This window comes from Ictalurus punctatus, chromosome 7 (genome assembly GCF_001660625.3).
Source record: "Ictalurus punctatus breed USDA103 chromosome 7, Coco_2.0, whole genome shotgun sequence".
Taxonomy (NCBI): Eukaryota; Metazoa; Chordata; class Actinopteri; order Siluriformes; family Ictaluridae; genus Ictalurus; species Ictalurus punctatus.
The window spans coordinates 34,814,294-34,831,255 of NC_030422.2; the positions used below are offsets into that span (position 1 = coordinate 34,814,294).

At 42.0% G+C, this 16,962-nt stretch overlaps 1 long non-coding RNA gene across 4 annotated transcripts; it reads left to right on the forward strand.

The window, feature by feature from the left end:
* Positions 1–2,666: 2,666 nt before the first annotated feature.
* On the forward strand, positions 2,667–16,664 carry LOC128632957 (uncharacterized). Of its 4 annotated transcripts, none has more exons than XR_008396647.1 (3): positions 2,667–2,746; positions 13,413–13,546; positions 14,059–16,664. It is a non-coding gene; the product is annotated as an uncharacterized LOC128632957 (long non-coding RNA). The 4 variants fall into 4 exon arrangements; XR_008396645.1 differs by lacking the exon at positions 2,667–2,746 and adding an exon at positions 8,937–9,027; XR_008396646.1 differs by lacking the exon at positions 2,667–2,746 and adding an exon at positions 8,957–9,020.
* The last annotated feature ends 298 nt before the right edge of the window (positions 16,665–16,962 follow it).

Here is a 16,962-nt window from a genome sequence, read left to right on the forward strand (position 1 = left end):
TTTTCATATACAACGTTTTCCTTGGTTGACAACTGTGACATTTGGACATGTGCTTTTGTTATGTTTCTGTTATGTCTCCTCCCAACGGAGCCGCCATAGTGCCAGGTAAAAAAAATAAATAAATAGCCTTGTGTAATCTGTGCTGTCAGTTTTGCAATCTGTGCTCTCAGTTTTGGACATTATTGGACATGCACTGTACATTCGAGCTTCTCTCTTCTATTTCTCAAGAAATAAACACACAAAAATGACATAATGTGTATTGTCTTAATAATGTGTATTGAGTGGACATAGAACCAATACAACTGAATATATTTAAAATTTTTCTTTCTCTCAGTGTTTAAGTCTAGGCTTAAAACGTATTTGTTTACTCAAGCCTACCCTGACTAGACTTTATATTATGCTAAGCACAGTCCGAATAATCTTTTCTCTCCTTCTGCCGAGCCACACACGATTTTATGGAGATACTAGAGATCCTGATCCTTTCTGCTCTCCCTGCCAGATCCGTTTCGGATGTCCTACCTCTGGATGGAGCTCTCATCTACTCCAATTCCAGATTGCTGGGACTACGGCTGCTTCTAAGGCCAAACAGACTTCATATAAATCCATAATAAACATTTTCACACTATCTGTTGTTACCCAGATGAGGATGGGTTCCCTTCTGAGTCGGGTTCCTCTCAAGGTTTCTTCCTCTTAAAACATCTTAGGGAGTTTTTCCTTTCCACCGTCGCCACTCAGTGTCTTGCTCAGTTGGGATAAATTCGCACCTTTAATATCTGTATACCGTGTTGATATTTCTGTAAAGCTGCTTTGAGACCATGTCTATTGTAAAAAGCGCTATACAAATTGAATTGAAAATATGTGTCATTAGTCAACTGGAGCACACAAGTCTTACCTTCCAGGCGTACTGGGCTGAAGCACCCCGTCCAATCCATAGTGAGGGTCTGGCGTACCTGGTCTCCGCCACAATACCAAAAAATGTCCACGAAGGGCAAAGTGCCATCTACTAAATCCGGCAACTGTATACGAACCATCGAAGAATCTGTACACGTATAATCTGTATTGTTGTCACACTGTGCATAGGTGGACACCATAGGCACGAGGGCTGGCTTAATGTGAATACAGCCACTAGATATGTTGCCCACAAAATCAAGGCCTTCCTCAGAGCAAACACAGAGAGGAAAGGTGGACAGGAAGTCAACATATACAGGAATAGAAGCATCGAGGGGGTACTCACTGGGTGAAAGTCACAGCTATGGCTCACGTTGTGCATCCAAGATAGGCCATAGCTGAAGGACGCTGCAGACAGTAAGACACAAGTAATGTTCATTGTAAGGTTCTACCAAACATTCATCCAAATTTCCCAAAGGTCACATGAGAGGGAGTCGAGCACTACACTCATGACATACGAGACAGGTGTGATTGGTAATCGTGTGAACTGTATGAAACATCCAATTCAAACACAAATTGCTGCGAGGGTGGGTAGCCTCCTTATAAAAGCTATATATCTGCAGCTTTACCATTTTAGCAGGAGTAGTTGGGCTCGTCGGTATGGCAGGCCATTAGTGTGTCTGCATGGTATGTGAGGGATTACAGCATTAGCATGCCCATCGCAAGGCACCCGCAAATGAAAGATTGTGCTACAGTTTCCTATGATAGTGTGGTGCAATGAAGTTTCAGTCATGGGTACTATTTTCTGTATCTTAATGCCACCTAGAATGATAATAATAATAATAATGAGTCTTTATTGGTCACATATACAGTAGAGCACAGTGAAATTGTTTTCTTCGCATACCCAAGCCTGTCAGGAAGTTGGGGTCAGAGCGCAGGGTCAGTCATGATTCGGCGCCCCTGGAGCAGAGAGGGTTAAGTGGCATAATAAGCACGGTCATTCTGACAGTACTTATTACAACAATGGCTGCAAGAAGCACCCTGATTTTAATATGAGGGCTGGTGCAGTTCAGCCGCATCTGGGGGTATGGCCTCGGGGCTAGCTTGGGGAACGACATCTGGTCCAACTGCTTTGGGGCCAGTTTGGGGAACGACATCTGGTCCAACTGCATGAGCTATCTGTGGAAACAACTGCAAATTGAGGTGAAAGGAGCTGTAGAATTTGCTGATTTATATCTATGACAGGTGTTTAGGTGCTGTTGGGGTTGCTGGGGATAAGCAAGGATGTCGAGATCTCTCAGACATGGTAGATCTAGAGTCCCCAATAGCTGCCCGTACGGGTGACGGTTGTTCTCTTTTTTTTTAAAACAGATCCAATTGATTGGCTGGTGACTCATTGCTATGCTGACTGGCTGCTGGATGACTGGGTAGTATCAGGGGGTTTATATATACTGCATAGCCTGAAGACCCAGGTAAGCTATTATTGAATCATTTCTGTTTATCATAATTTGGCCATTGCATTAGCCTATAGTTTATTTTTATTCCAGATGTGATCAACGTTTGTGTAAGTACTAGACGTGTTGGGAAATTTAACATGTAACATTTTAATTATATTTTACTGAAATTAACGAAATGACCCGTAAATGACTCACTGAAAAATGACTCGTAAATGATTCGTTCATTTTGCTGAAAGAGATTCCAAGATCTGAGTCGGTAAAATGATTCACATCACTATTCTATAGAGCACGTAAGATTCTGGCTCCGCCCCGTTACTCGCTCTTCACTGAAACTAGATGTAGAGGGAGAAGTTTGAACACCGAGTGGAGTAGAGGTAAAGAGAGTTTTTAACTTTCACACGGTGAGTTCATTACAGATATTATAATACACTAATATTATATAAATATTACAGCGCAGTTTAAACGACTGAGATGAGTTTATGTGTTAATACAGAACTTTTAATAAACTCGTCGTGAAGAGTTTGTGTAAAATGTCCGCTGTGGAGAAAAAACACCGACAGTAAATAGTTGTGTACATTGCTGTATAGAAATACCGGCTTCTTATTTTAGAAGTGTTTAATGTTTTTATTGGTTTTGATAATAAATGTGAAACGGCGATGTATTTAACTGAGTGAATCTGAGGTAAATGAAATCTGAGGTGTGCTAATCTGAGGTAACTGATGTCAGGCCCGTGTTATCTGAGGTAACGGAAGTCGGGCCCGTGTTATCTGAGGTAACGGAAGTCGGGCGTGTGCTATCTGAGGTAACGGAAGTCGGGCGTGTGCTATCTGAGGTAACGGAAGTCGAGCGTGTGCTAGCTGAGGTAACGGAAGTCGGGCGTGTGCTACCTGAGGTAACGGAAGTCGGGCGTGTGCTACCTGAGGTAGCGGAAGTCGGGCGTGTGCTACCTGAGGTAGCGGAAGTCGGGCGTGTGCTACCTGAGGTAGCGGAAGTCGGGCGTGTGCTATCTGAGGTAGCGGAAGTCGGGCGTGTGCTATCTGAGGTAACGGAAGTCGGGCGTGTGCTATCTGAGGTAACGGAAGTCGGGCGTGTGCTATCTGAGGTAACTGAAATCTCGGTTATGCTAACTGAGCTAATAAAACATAAAATGAAGCACAGTTCACTCTAAATCCAATATGTGTTTTTTAATTTTATTTGTGAATATGGGTGCTTAATATTACATTACAGTACATTTACATTTATTCACTTAGCAGACGCTTTTATCCAAAGCGACTTACAAATGAGAAAAATACAAGCAAAGCGATATATCAAGCAGAGAACAATACAAGTAGTGCTACCATACAAGATCCATGAATTGAGTTCCAGAAGAAGCAAAGTGCACAGAGTGGAGGTGTAAGTGCAGTGTTTTTTTTTTTTTTTTTTTTTATGAGTTGGTTAGGTGTTCACGGAAGAGGTGGGTCTTTAGCTGTTTTTTGAAGATGGTGAGAGATTCTGTGGTCCGGATTGAGATTGGAAGTTCATTCCACCACTGAGGAACAGTTAGCGTGAAGGTTCTGGAAAGGTGCTGAGTGGGAACTACTAGTCGGTCGCTAATCGATCGCAGATTGCGAGAGGGAACGTAGGCCTTCAGGAGAGAGTTGAAAACTGACCCGGAACTGACCCCTGTGGAACGCCAGTTGTGAGTTGCTGAGTTTCAGAAATACCTCTCCACCATGATACCATGAAGGATCTGTCAGAGAGATAGGATTCCACCCAGCGCAGAACCGTTCCAGTGATGCCCAGGCTGGAGAGAGTTGACGGGAGGATCTGATGGTTCACAGTGTCGAAAGCAGCAGAGAGGTCAAGTAGGATGAGGACAGATGATGATGAGGTTGCTCTTGCTAGTCGTAAGGTTTCAGTGACTGAAAGCAGAGCAGTCTCCGTGGAGTGGTTGCTCTTGAAGCCAGACTGCTTGGTGTCCAGGAGGTTGTTCTGTGTGAGAAAATTGGAGAGTTGATTAAAAACGGCTCTTTCAAGAGTTTTGGAAAGAAAAGGGAGGAGGGAAACAGGCCTGTAGTTGTCTACAGCAGGGATAAGTGATTGTTTTTTAAGCAGTGGGGTAGAGAGGGATGTGTTAAAGATGTGTGTGAGTGCAGGTAATAGTGTGGGAGAGATGGACTGAAGATAATGTGTGGATTTAAAAATGTAGTAATAAAAATTAAGCTGTAGTGTAGCTGTAGTGTAGTGTAGCTGTAGCCACACACGCTTGACACCATCTGAACCAAATAAGTTTATCTTGGTCTCATCAGACCACAGGACATGGTTCCAGTAATCCATGTCCTTAGTCTGCTTGTCTTCAGCAAACTGTTTGCGGGCTTTCTTGTACATCATCTTTAGAAGAGGCTTCCTTCTTGGACGACAGCCATGCAAACCAATTTGATGCAGTGTGTGGCGTATGGTTTGAGCTCTGACAGGCTGACCCCCCACCCCTTCAACCTCTGCAGCAATGCTGGCAGCACTCATACTTTCAGTGACCAGTATGAGGGAATGTGAGAGCGAGGACACCAAATTTAACACACCTGATCCCCATTCACACCTGAGACCTTGTAACATTAACAAGTCACATGACACCGGGGAGGGAAAATGGCTAATTAGGCCCAATTTGGACATTTTCACTTAGGGGTGTACTCACTTTTTTTGCCAGCGGTTTAGACATTATTGGCTGTGTGAGTTATTTTGAGGGGACAGCAAATTTACACTGTTACACAAGCTGTACACTCACTACTTTACATTGTAGCAAAGTGTCATTTCTTCAGTGTTGTCACATGAAAAGATATAATCAAATATTTGCAAAAATGTGAGGGGTGTACTCATTTTTGTAAGATACTGAGTGCACGGATGCTGCTCTGGCTCCCTTGTGACTCCAGGGCATCCGTGTACTAAACTATCTGGACGACTGGTTAATTTTAGCACGATCCATGGAACAGGCGGTTCAACATCGAGATGTTGTTCTCGCCCACATGAGGAGCTTGGGGCTCAGGTTGAACCTCAAGAAAAGTGTGTTTTCTCCAGTGCAGAGGACAACTTTTCTAGGGGTTATATGCAATTATACTACGATGAGGGCGTTTCTATCCCCAATACGCATAGGATTGATCCTATCAACTTTGAGCAAGATAAAGCTAGGTCTGGGCATCCCCTCCAGTCTCTATGAGGGACTGTTGGGCCTTATGACAGCAGCAGCAAACGTCATCCAGTTGGGCCTATTGCGTATGAGTCCGTTTCATTGGTGGCTGAAAAGTTGGGGGGGGGGTTCATCCGAGGATGAAACCTCTGAGAGTAATTGGTCACGTGGTGATGCCTGCATGCTCTGAGTATTTGGAGGTGCCCGCAGTTTCTAGCCTCGGGTCACACTATAGGGGCGTCTCCTTACTGCAAGATGGTAATGACAGACGTGTTCCTCATGGGCTGGGGTGCAGTCTTAAATGGCTGTCTAGCTCATGGTCTTTGGAGCAGCCCTCATCTGGAGTGGCATATAAATTGCCTAGAGATGCGGGCCATATTCGAAGCACTGAAATTCTTTCTTCCTCAGTTGAGAGGTCACCATGTGTGGTGGTCGTATATATCAACCAGCAGGGAGGATTATGTTCACGCCTCCTGTTCAGGCAGGCGCAACTAATCCTTCTCTGGGCAGAGGGAAAGTTCTTGTCAGTGAGTGCCATGTACATTCCGCACCATTGGGGCTGGATGCCATAGTGCACATGTGGCCGAGGTCACGTCTATATGCTTTTCTGCTCCCACAAGTTCTAGCGAGAGTTCCCCAAGACCGTCTATGTTTGCTGTTAGTAGCACCTTATTGGCCAGCTCGAATATGGCTCTCCGAGAGAATTTCCCTGCTCGACAGTACTCCTTGGGAGATTCCCATTCACAAACCGGAGGGCTGATTTATCAGCCTTGGCCAGAACTAGGGAAACAGTGGGTCTGGCCCCTGAAGGGCACTAGCTCATAGATTCTGGTCTCACAACTGAGGTTGAAAAGACCATGTTAAACGCTAGAGCACCATCCACAAGGAAATTGTATGCGCTCAAGTGGCTTTTTGTCTTGTGGTGTGAGGAACGTCAGCTAGACGTTCTTACAAGAACGTTTCTCAGCAGGGTTGGCTCTTTCTACAATCAGGGTTACATGGCCGCTGTTTTGGCCAGCCACACCCTGGTTGATGGAGCCTCTGTGGGGCAACATCCTCTAACTTCGTGGTTCATGCGTGGTGTCAGACGGCTGAGACCCATCTGCAGGCCATGCATACCTTCCTGGGACCTTTCTGTGGTCTTGGAAGGTCTGTCAGGGGCCCCATTTGAGCCCTTAGAGTCAGTCTCTGAGAAGCTTCTGACTCTAAATATAGCTCTTCTACTGGCCCTGACATCTCTCAAGCGAGTAGGAGATCTACAAGCTCTGTTTCCCCTTCCTGCCTTGACTTTGTCCCTGGATTACCCAAGGCCTTCCTGTATCCTAGGCCGGATTATATTCCTAAAGTGCCTACATCGGCTGCCCACCCTGTGGTGTTGCAGGCTTTCTGCCCTCCTCCATTCCTCACAAGAGAGGATGCACCTGCTGGGTCCAGTAAGGGCCCTCTGTACTTGCGTCCACCGCTCCGGCCAGAGGCGTAAGTCGGAGCAGCTGCTGGTCTTCTTTGGCGGAGAGAGTAAAGGCACTGCTGTGTCAAAGCAGCGCATCTCTTATTGGATAGTGGAAGCAATCTCTATGGCTTTCGATGCGTGCAGTCTCTCCACGCCTCTGGGCATAAGAGCTCATTCCTCTAGGGCAGTCTTTTGAACAGGCCGTACCCTCGATATGACTGAGTGGGTATCCCTGTTCCTGCATTTATGCTAAATGCAACGTCGAAGTTCCCTTTGAAAGGTAACGTCGGGGTTATGTTGCATAGCTCTGTCATACCAGGGCAGGCCTGTGAATTGCATCTTCGCTTCAGATATATATATATATATATATATATATATATATATATATATATATATATATATATATATATATATATATATATAAAATATGTGCGACGCGCCAAATGGACACTGATCAGTAATGGAGATGATGTAGTGGCAGAGTGTGATCAGACATCCTGCAGGTCATTAAAGGAGGGATTTAAAATGTCCCATGATTGGTACCTGAAGGGAGATCTCACCCTCACCATCACTGCAGCTGATTTCAGTAAGAGGAACACGTACACGTGTGAGTGTGATGGCAGACATGTTTATGATGTGCGTCTCAGTATTGAGCGTAAGTGTCTTTACCTGCTCTATAACTTATAAACTCTTACTGATTTAGGTTTAATGTGTTATATCACATTTACATCCAGTTAAGATCTTCAGTGTTTCTTCTCCTCAGCGTTGACATCACCAGTTCAGATAAAACCTGGTGAAGATCTGAAGCTGGATTTGCACATATCAGAGGGAGTGAAGGTGATCTATCAGGGTAAAGATTCAGCAGATCCACATGGTGAAGAGATCAGCAGAGTGGATAAAAGCTCACTACACTGTACAGATGAATACAGACAGAGAACATCACTCTCTAACACAGTTCTTACACTGAGAGGAGTAAAGTCCACTTTTTTCATATTATTCAGAAGCTGTTCATATTTACTCAGTATCAGTGAGAGGTACGTATTCAGTGTGTGTGTGTGTGTGCGTGTGTCAGTGTGGAAAATTCAACATTTATCAGAATAAACTGAATTATGGGAAACATTGAGTACAGATTTATGTTTGTGGTGGTCTGATAACTGCAAACAGTCTGATTTGGGCATCTGATAATGGCTTTAATTAAATAAGGTCACATGACCATTAGACTACTAGTTATAATCAGAAAATGTTTTAAATGCTAAACAATAACATATAGAGCTGCAACAACTAATTAATAAAATTTATAATAATAATTTATGAAAATCGTTGTCAGCGAATCTCATTATGGATTAGTTGGTCTGCGCAGCACATGGTACATTTACTTGTGCGTTACTTCTGTTCCGAAAACACACATTGTGTTGTGTCCCTAATGAAGTACTGTACACTTACACTATGCACTGTGTACTCTACTGTCTAGTGTATGACGTTTAGAAAGGTAATATCATCTCAAATGGAACACGAGCGGGTTTTTACTAACTGGAAGTATAAGCTGTTTCCCAGTCAGTAGAACATGATGGCAAACACACTTTATGTGCTGCTGCTAGCTTTAGCAGACACCCTGAGTTTATCAGCGTTACCTTTTATTCCCAACATGACCTCAGTCACCGTCAGACAGAGCTGTATTCATCACTTGACAGCGGAAAAAAGTGTGTGACCTCCATGTCCTCTAAGGCATTGAGCATTTTAAACTCCGTGAAGAAGAACTAGGAGTGGAGTTTGTATAGCGCAGAAACACAACAGTGATGCACGAGCACAAAATTATGCTTATATCTGTCACGAGTCCCCCTTGAAGCAGTGGGCTCTAAGCGCAAATGAGCACCTGCTTTTCCGCTGTTGACCGTAGTGACATTGGGACACGTGTGTTTTGTTTATGTCTGTCATGTCTCCTCCCTGTTCCGTCATTGGCTGGGAATTCACGTGGGTCTGAATTGCTCTCAGCTGACAGCAGTTCAGACGCTGATCATGTCCGCATATATACCGCGCGCCTCCCAGCACACAACGCGGAAGATTCGTAAGTAGTAAGTAAATGTTTAGCGTTAGTCATAGTCATAGTCATAGTCATAGTCATAGTCATAGTCAGTTTGCGCTGGATTCTCCGATTCCAGTCCCTTGTTCTAGTTCGTGTCTTGTTTTGGTTATCGACCTAGATTCCTGCGTAGCCCCGTGTTTGCCTGTTTGCCAATCACCTGACCTCTTGCATGTTTATGTATTACGTTTTGGATCACGCTTTGGATTTGTCTGCCTGTCTCTCTTTCAAATAAACAACTGTTCATCCTGCACTTGCATCCGTCCTATCTCTGCTCCATCACGATTCGTGACAATATCCAAAATACTACACCGTGTGCAAGGGGCAGGGGAAACTCGTGTGAGTTGCTTAAAGATTTAGTTTAATTCAAATGTATTATTATTGTCATTATATGGTGTATTTGCAGGTTACAGTGTACAACCCCAATTCCAAAAAAGTTTGCTAAAGGTATATACAGGTTTTAGAGCAACATCTGCTTCCAGCCACATTCCATCCCATCTTAATTTCTGAGACTCTGACTCTCTAAGATCCTCTTTTTTTACCCAGTCATCTTACTCACCTGTTCCCAATTAACCTCCAGCCGTTTCTTTTTACTAACACTTACTTTTCCAGACTTTTGTTGCCCTGTCCCAACTTTTTTGAGATGTGTTGCGACCACCAAATTTAAAATTACCCCCCCCCCCCTAAAAATTGTACATTTCCTCAGTTTAAACATCTGATATGTTTTTTATGTTCTATTGTGAATAACATGGGTTTATGAGATTTATAAATCACTGCATTCTGTTTTTATTGACATTTTACACAGCGTCCCAACTTTTTTGGAATTGGGGTTAAAAAAGGTAAATCCTGTAGTTTATTAATGGGAGCGATCTGTAAATGATGTATTAGTACCGAGGCCGCGTTGCTCCTCACTCGCGGTGTAGACGCGGTGATAAACAGTGGAGCGCAAGTAAGATCTGTCTAATTAAAACACTATGATCAAAGTAAACATAATTAAAACAGTGTGTCTAAAGGCAGTGAGGAACAGAAACCGTAAGGTGCAGTGAAAGTGAGATTTTATTATTCATTTATTACTGTAGTTTAATTATCAGTGCTTTTTTTTGCATCCATTAAAATAATGCATAAATACTTATATATAATATAAATGAAAATAATCGTTAGCCCTAGTCTGAATATCCTACTACCCTTCTGTACAGTAGGTTAAAAGCACTACACCAGAGAAGTCTGAATTCTCAGTATTCACAGAACAGTAGGTGGGAAATACCTGTATGACTGACTGCTTCCTCCCAGATTCTGTAGTATTAAATATATAAACTGGACACTGTGGATAATGTGCTATCCCATAATGCAACTTGACTGAATACGGACTTACAGTGAAAGAGCTGACAGAATCCGTGCTGCATACTAAACGCATATACAGTGAGGGAAAGAAATATTTGATCCTCTGCTGATTTTGTGCGCTTGCCCACTGACAAAGAAATGATCAGTCTATAATTTTAGTGGTAGGTTTATTTGAACAGTGAGAGACAGAATAACAACAAGAAAATCCAGAAAAACGCATGTCAAAAATGTTATAAATTGATTTGCATTTTAATGAGGGAAATTAGTATTTGACCCCCTCTCAATGAGAAAGATTTCTGGCTCCCAGGTGTCTTTTATACAGGTAACGAGCTGAGATTAGGAGCACACTCTTAAAGGGAGTGCTCCTAATCTCAGCTCGTTACCTGCATAAAAGACACCTGTCCAAAGAGTAAATCAATCGATCAGATTCCAAACTCTCCACCATGGCCAAGACCAAAGAGCTCTTCAAGGATGTCAGGGATAAGATTGTAGACCTACACAAGTCTGGAACGGGCTACAAGACCATTGCCAAGCAGCTTGGTGAGAAGGTGACAACAGTTGGTGCAATTATTCACAAATGGAAGAAACACAAAAGAACTGTCAATCTCTGTCTGCAAGATTGCAAGATCCATGCAAGATCTCACCTCGTGGAGTTGCAGTGATCATGAGAACAGTGAGGAATCAGCCCAGAACTACACGGGAGGATCTTGTCAATGATCTCAAGGCAGCTGGGACCATAGTCACCAAGAAAACAATTGGTAACACACTACGCCATGAAGGACTGAAATCCTGCAGCGCCTGCAAGGTCCCCCTGCTCAAGAAAGCACATATACATATCCGTCTGAAGTTTGCCAATGAACATCTGAATGATTCAGAGGACAACTGGGTGAAAGTGTTGTGGTCAGATGAGACCAAAATGGAGCTCTTTGGCATCAACTCAACTCGCCATGTTTGGAGGCGGAGGAATGCTGCCTATGACCCCTGGAACACCATCCCCACTGTCAAACATGGAGGTGGAAACATTATGCTTTGGGGGTGTTTTTCTGCTAAGGGGACAGGACAACTTCACCGCATCAAAGGGACGATGGACGGGGCCATGTACCGTCAAATCTTGGGTGAGAACCTCCTTCCCTCAGACAGGGCATTGAAAATGGGTCGTGGATGGGTATTCCAGCATGACAATGACCCAAAACACATGGCCAAGGCAACAAAGGAGTGGCTCAAGAAGAAGCACATTAAGGTCCTGGAGTGGCCTAACCAGTCTCCTGACCTTAATCCCATTGAAAATCTATGGAGGGAGCTGAAGGTTCGAGTTGCCAAACGTCAGCCTCGAAACCTTAATGACTTGGAGAAGATCTGCAAAGAGGAGTGGGACAAAATCCCTCCTGAGATGTGTGCAAACCTGGTGGCCAACTACAAGAAACGTCTGACCTCTGTGATTGCCAACAAGGGTTTTGCCACCAAGTACTAAGTCATGTTTTGCAGAGGGGGTCAAATACTTATTTCCCTCATTAAAATGCAAATCAATTTATAACATTTTTGACATGCGTTTTTCTGGATTTTTTTTGTTGTTATTCTGTCTCTCAATGTTCAAATAAATCTACCATTAAAATTATAGACTGATCATTTCCTTGTCAGTGGGCAAACGTACAAAATCAGCAGGGGATCAAATACTTTTTTCCCTCACTGTATATATATATATATATATAAAACAAACAGTTGCGTTAATGTAAAGTTTTAATCTGAAGTTTCGAACTATGTGTGTGTGTGTGGTGGTTAATTTATTGTCCCTGTAGGGAAAATAGGCTGCATTGTTGTCTTTTCTCACTTTAAGCATGTGGTCAAGAACTGTACTAAGGTATTTATAATATATAACTGATTGAACAGGCTCCCCATTAATTCATGTAGAATGTGATATTTTCTGCTATCTGAAATCAGTAGACATCTCCTTTGGTTTGGAGATGTTTAGGAGAAGATTTCATTTCTCACACCAGTTAATAAAACATGCTCAAGCCCATGCCCTTCCTCCCTGTCATGTAAAAGGATCACTAAAGCAGTATACTGCATACTTAATGATATATCTATTCATAAAAGTACTTAAACAGGAATTAGTACATAAAATAAATAATTACAGTGATAAAACACATCCCTGAGGTGATCCGATTAAAGTCATCATTTTATCAGAAGTATCATCTACTGTATCTTAACCTACTGGGTTCTGGAACTGAGGAAATCAGTCACCACGTAATCAGACTACTTTCAAGTACAAATGATTTTGCCAGTATAATTAATGTATTAGGAGAAATCTACAAATAAAATGAGTCTGGTTTCTGTAAGTGAGAATGCAACAGATGCAATACAGATTGCATCCTCTACTGCCTAGAAGCTTGATATGCAAACTGCAAATGATTTATAAGACTGTACTTTTTCACTAAGAGCTCAAAACACTTCATCACTAGTGATGTCAACGCTATTGTAGATGTTATCCATAAAGCAGGAACAATACCAGTATTATAAGATGCCTTAAAATATCAGTAAAAACTGAGTCTAACTGGCAGCACAGTTCTTTAAAACATTACCACATATCTTATCTGGGCCTGGAATTTTACAAGGATTACATTTTCTAAAAATCTGACTGACCTCTGATTCAGTAATATAAAGACCAGTGGAAAAAGAGTTGTAGGTAATAACATCATTGAAACTGAAGAAGAAGACTTTATTGATCACATATACATCACAGCACAGTGAAATTCTTTTCTGCACATATCCCAGCTGGTTGTTAGGACGTTGGGGTCAGAGTGCAGGGTTGGCCACAATACAGTCCCCTGGAGCAGAGAGGGTTAAGGGCCTTGCTCAAGGGACAAACAGTGGCAGCTTGGTGGTGCTGGGGCTTGAACCCCTGAGCTTCCAATCATTAACCCAGAGCCTTAACCTCTGAGCCACTACTACCCCATGTTGCTACAGCGACTTGATTGGCCGGGATGTCTGTGTAGGATAAAGTCACTAAAGCTAATGGTGTGTGTGTGTTTGAGACAGATCAGCACAGAGACCAGGAGTGGTGGGTGATCATCCTGATAGTGCTGGTGGTGGAGGTGCTGCTGCTGGTTGTTGGAGTCTTTGTGATAATCCTGTGCCTGAGGAAACGACTTGAGTCCTTCCTAATGGAACCTGTAAGTACCAGAGACCTGCATGACTGTAACATCAGAGATCACATGACGGTGTGCTGTAAACAGAATAAAATCCACAGCACATCCCCCTGATTAGACGCCACTCAGTCACTGCGTGGACACTTCCACAACAGAAATATAATTATCTCCTATAAATGACACTTTTACTGTCAGAATAGTTCCACATTTTATTCAGTAATGTCACATGATCACTGAGAGAGAACACTTCACCCTTTAAACATCAGATTATTCATAGTTTAAAATATTTATCTGAACACTCAGCATTGCATACCCTGCTCTGACTCTTTAAAAGTGAATTCCTCCAGTCTCACACTGAGAGGAAATCCTCTACACTTTCTTTATAAATAAACACTTTAAACTGAATTTTATTCACCAGGCTTTCAGGAGATGTGATGAAGTTACTGAGAGTAGGCATGTGGAGCTGGTCAATAATGTGTAATCATTATTAATAATGTTTAATGACTGTGTGTGTGTGTGTGTGTTAACTTGTACAGAGGAACAGAGAGATGAGCACAGAAACAACAGGGAATAACAGTGACTGCGTTTACATGGACAACAATAATCCACTCTTAATCTAATTAAGACCATAATTTGATTAAGAAACTACCATGTAAACAGCAACCTTAATCTAATTATGGTCATAATCTAATTAAGCTCTAATCGAATTAAGACGTGTGGAGTACTCCTGTTTTAATCGTATTATGGACGTGCATTACAGACATGTAAACACCTTAATCACATTATGAACGTCGTGTGAGCATTTTCACCGCATTTTACGACAGGACACGATCACACATGGCAGTTTTACGCTTTACGGCGAACAAGAGAGTCCGGCTGTGTCCCAAACTGCATACTTGCCTACTATAGGCCGGTAGTGGGGAAAAATACATGCATCTCGGCTACTATACAGTAGGTAAGTATGCGATTTGAGACGCAGCCCACGGCTTCAAGCAATCGTCTATTTGCACGTATAGCATGACTAATAATTAACCGCACTTGAAGCGTTCGTAAAAAATTTAAATAAAAACACCCAAAACTGTATACGGTACCATAACGAGTACGAACTGTATGTTGATACGTGAAATTCTGGAGGGACGTCGGACGGCGTGGCGCGGTGACGTAATGACGCGGGCTCTTAATCTAATTATGACCAATAACATGTAAAACGGGTACATGACTGGAGTATTCTAAAAGTGACTCATGTAAACACCTTAATCACATTATTACCTTACTTAGATTAAGGTCAATAATTAGATTATTGCTGTCCATGTAAACGTAGTCAGTGATAAGAAACCTCTGGATGAAGATGAAGGTCTACACCTGGATGAATCTGACACAGCGCTGGACTCACACAGAGAGACTCAGAAATCTTCAGGCCTCATTTATAAAGAGTTTCCCTCACAGAAACTGGGATTTATAAAGAAATACTTGGGTCGACACATGGGGCAAAGCTTCTGTAAATATACGCCCAATTTCACACCATCAGTAACAATTTAGAAACAGCAGGCATTAGCGGCACCCTGTGGATGTGTAGAGAATTACAGCTAAATGTACAAATCACTGCTTTACACTTTACACTTCATATCCAATAATGCAGCTCCATAATAACTGCTTCCAGGCTTCTGGGACATGAGAAGCTTTAAAGCATAACAGCATTCTCAGGACTTTATTTATAGATGTGTGTAGAGTGGGTAATTAGTCTGTTTCTGTCCATCTCATTTAATTTCTCCAGTGAACTATTTGCAGTCTGCAGTGTGTTTAATCCCCTCTCTGAATGATATAGTAACTGGTTATATATTGGTATGAATTGTGGGTAATTACAGGCTGAAAACAGATGAGAAGTGATTCCACACATTCACAGATTTATTAATAGGTTACAGAATGACAGCTACAGTCATTATTCCCCAAATAATAGAATAATGTAAATGTGTAAATAGCTCGTTTGCGGTGTCTGGACTAAAGAAGGCTTCAGAAAGTCACATCAGAAAATCCTCCTTCTTAATGTAACACATTTTGATCTGCAAACGATCTTCCTGTAGTTGTGGAAATGGTCATTAAATGGTAACAGCGCCACCTGCAGTACTGGAGCAGTCATACAACACAACCAGTACGAAACTGCAGAGTGTGTGAGCTCATAAAGGTGGTTTTATCTTCACACAGCGCTCACACCCCTCATCTCCATGTTCCATATGCTGAGGCTTTAACACAGCTGGAGTAAACATGTTCATCTTACAGTGTTGATATTCCAGCTCTCTATTCACTTTCTGGAAACAGCTGAGTTCATGTTATACAGTATTGGTTTTTGTTTATTTTATATAAACAAACATTTTGAATATATTTTTTTAAAAGGCACCCCGACTATGAGCTCCTGTAGGCCTTAACACGCAATAATTTCCCTCTCCTATTAAAATATGTTGTTAGAAACACAAATATGTTAATTACTTTAAAAATCCCCTCAGTATCTGTGCTTTTAACTTTATATAACCCCAAATGTCCTCTGCGCTCCTCTCGAGATGTTTACTGGCTGTCCCACAGACACGGCTGTGATCTGTAGGGGAAAGGGCTTTCTCATGCTAAGCTCCTAGACTGGAATGCACTCATATTAGAGATGTAGAGTTGAAACATTTTTCATTTTTAGGTTAGCGTTTTCTTGATGATTTTAACCATTTTGTATTCAAGTCTGTTTTTTGAATGTTTTGTGTTTTTAATTTTCTTGGTATTTTCTTATTGCGTAAAGTGCCTTGAGAAGCTGCTTTAAAGGTGCTATATGAAAAATAAAGTTGTTTATTATTATTATTATTATTATTATTATTATTATTATTATTATTATTATTTAATAAATATTTTAACATACGGCGTCCACCATTACGTGACATGCGCAGTGCTCTCTGAGTCGATGTAAAATGGCTGCACTTGAACACTCAGGAGAATGAGCTATTAGCTGTTGTGTGTAATGTTCTAGCCAATACATACCCAAAGTAAACTTAAAGCTGTTCCTGAATCATTTGGAGCGCATGCATGGTTTTGGTCTCTTTTGAAAGCAGGACTAAATATTTTTATGTAATTGGATTGTTTGAACCTTTGAAGTTATGTGTAATAAAGTGGAATGACTTCAATTACTGACCTCCAAACCTTCAGTAGATACCTCTGAAACAGACTACAGTGAAAGTCTGCAAAGAGGCTGCAAACCAACCATATGGCTTCAGCCCGGGTGAGCACCGGGTAAGACACGATAGTTTTAACAACACAACATTGATGTATTAACATTTCCCAGCAGTTATTTTAGCACAGACATGTCACCCCAAAACCATCTCAGCTGGCAATCTCCACCACCAACACACATCAAGTATGATTGTTCATTTATGTGGACAGTAAACTTGAACACGTTGAATGGCAGC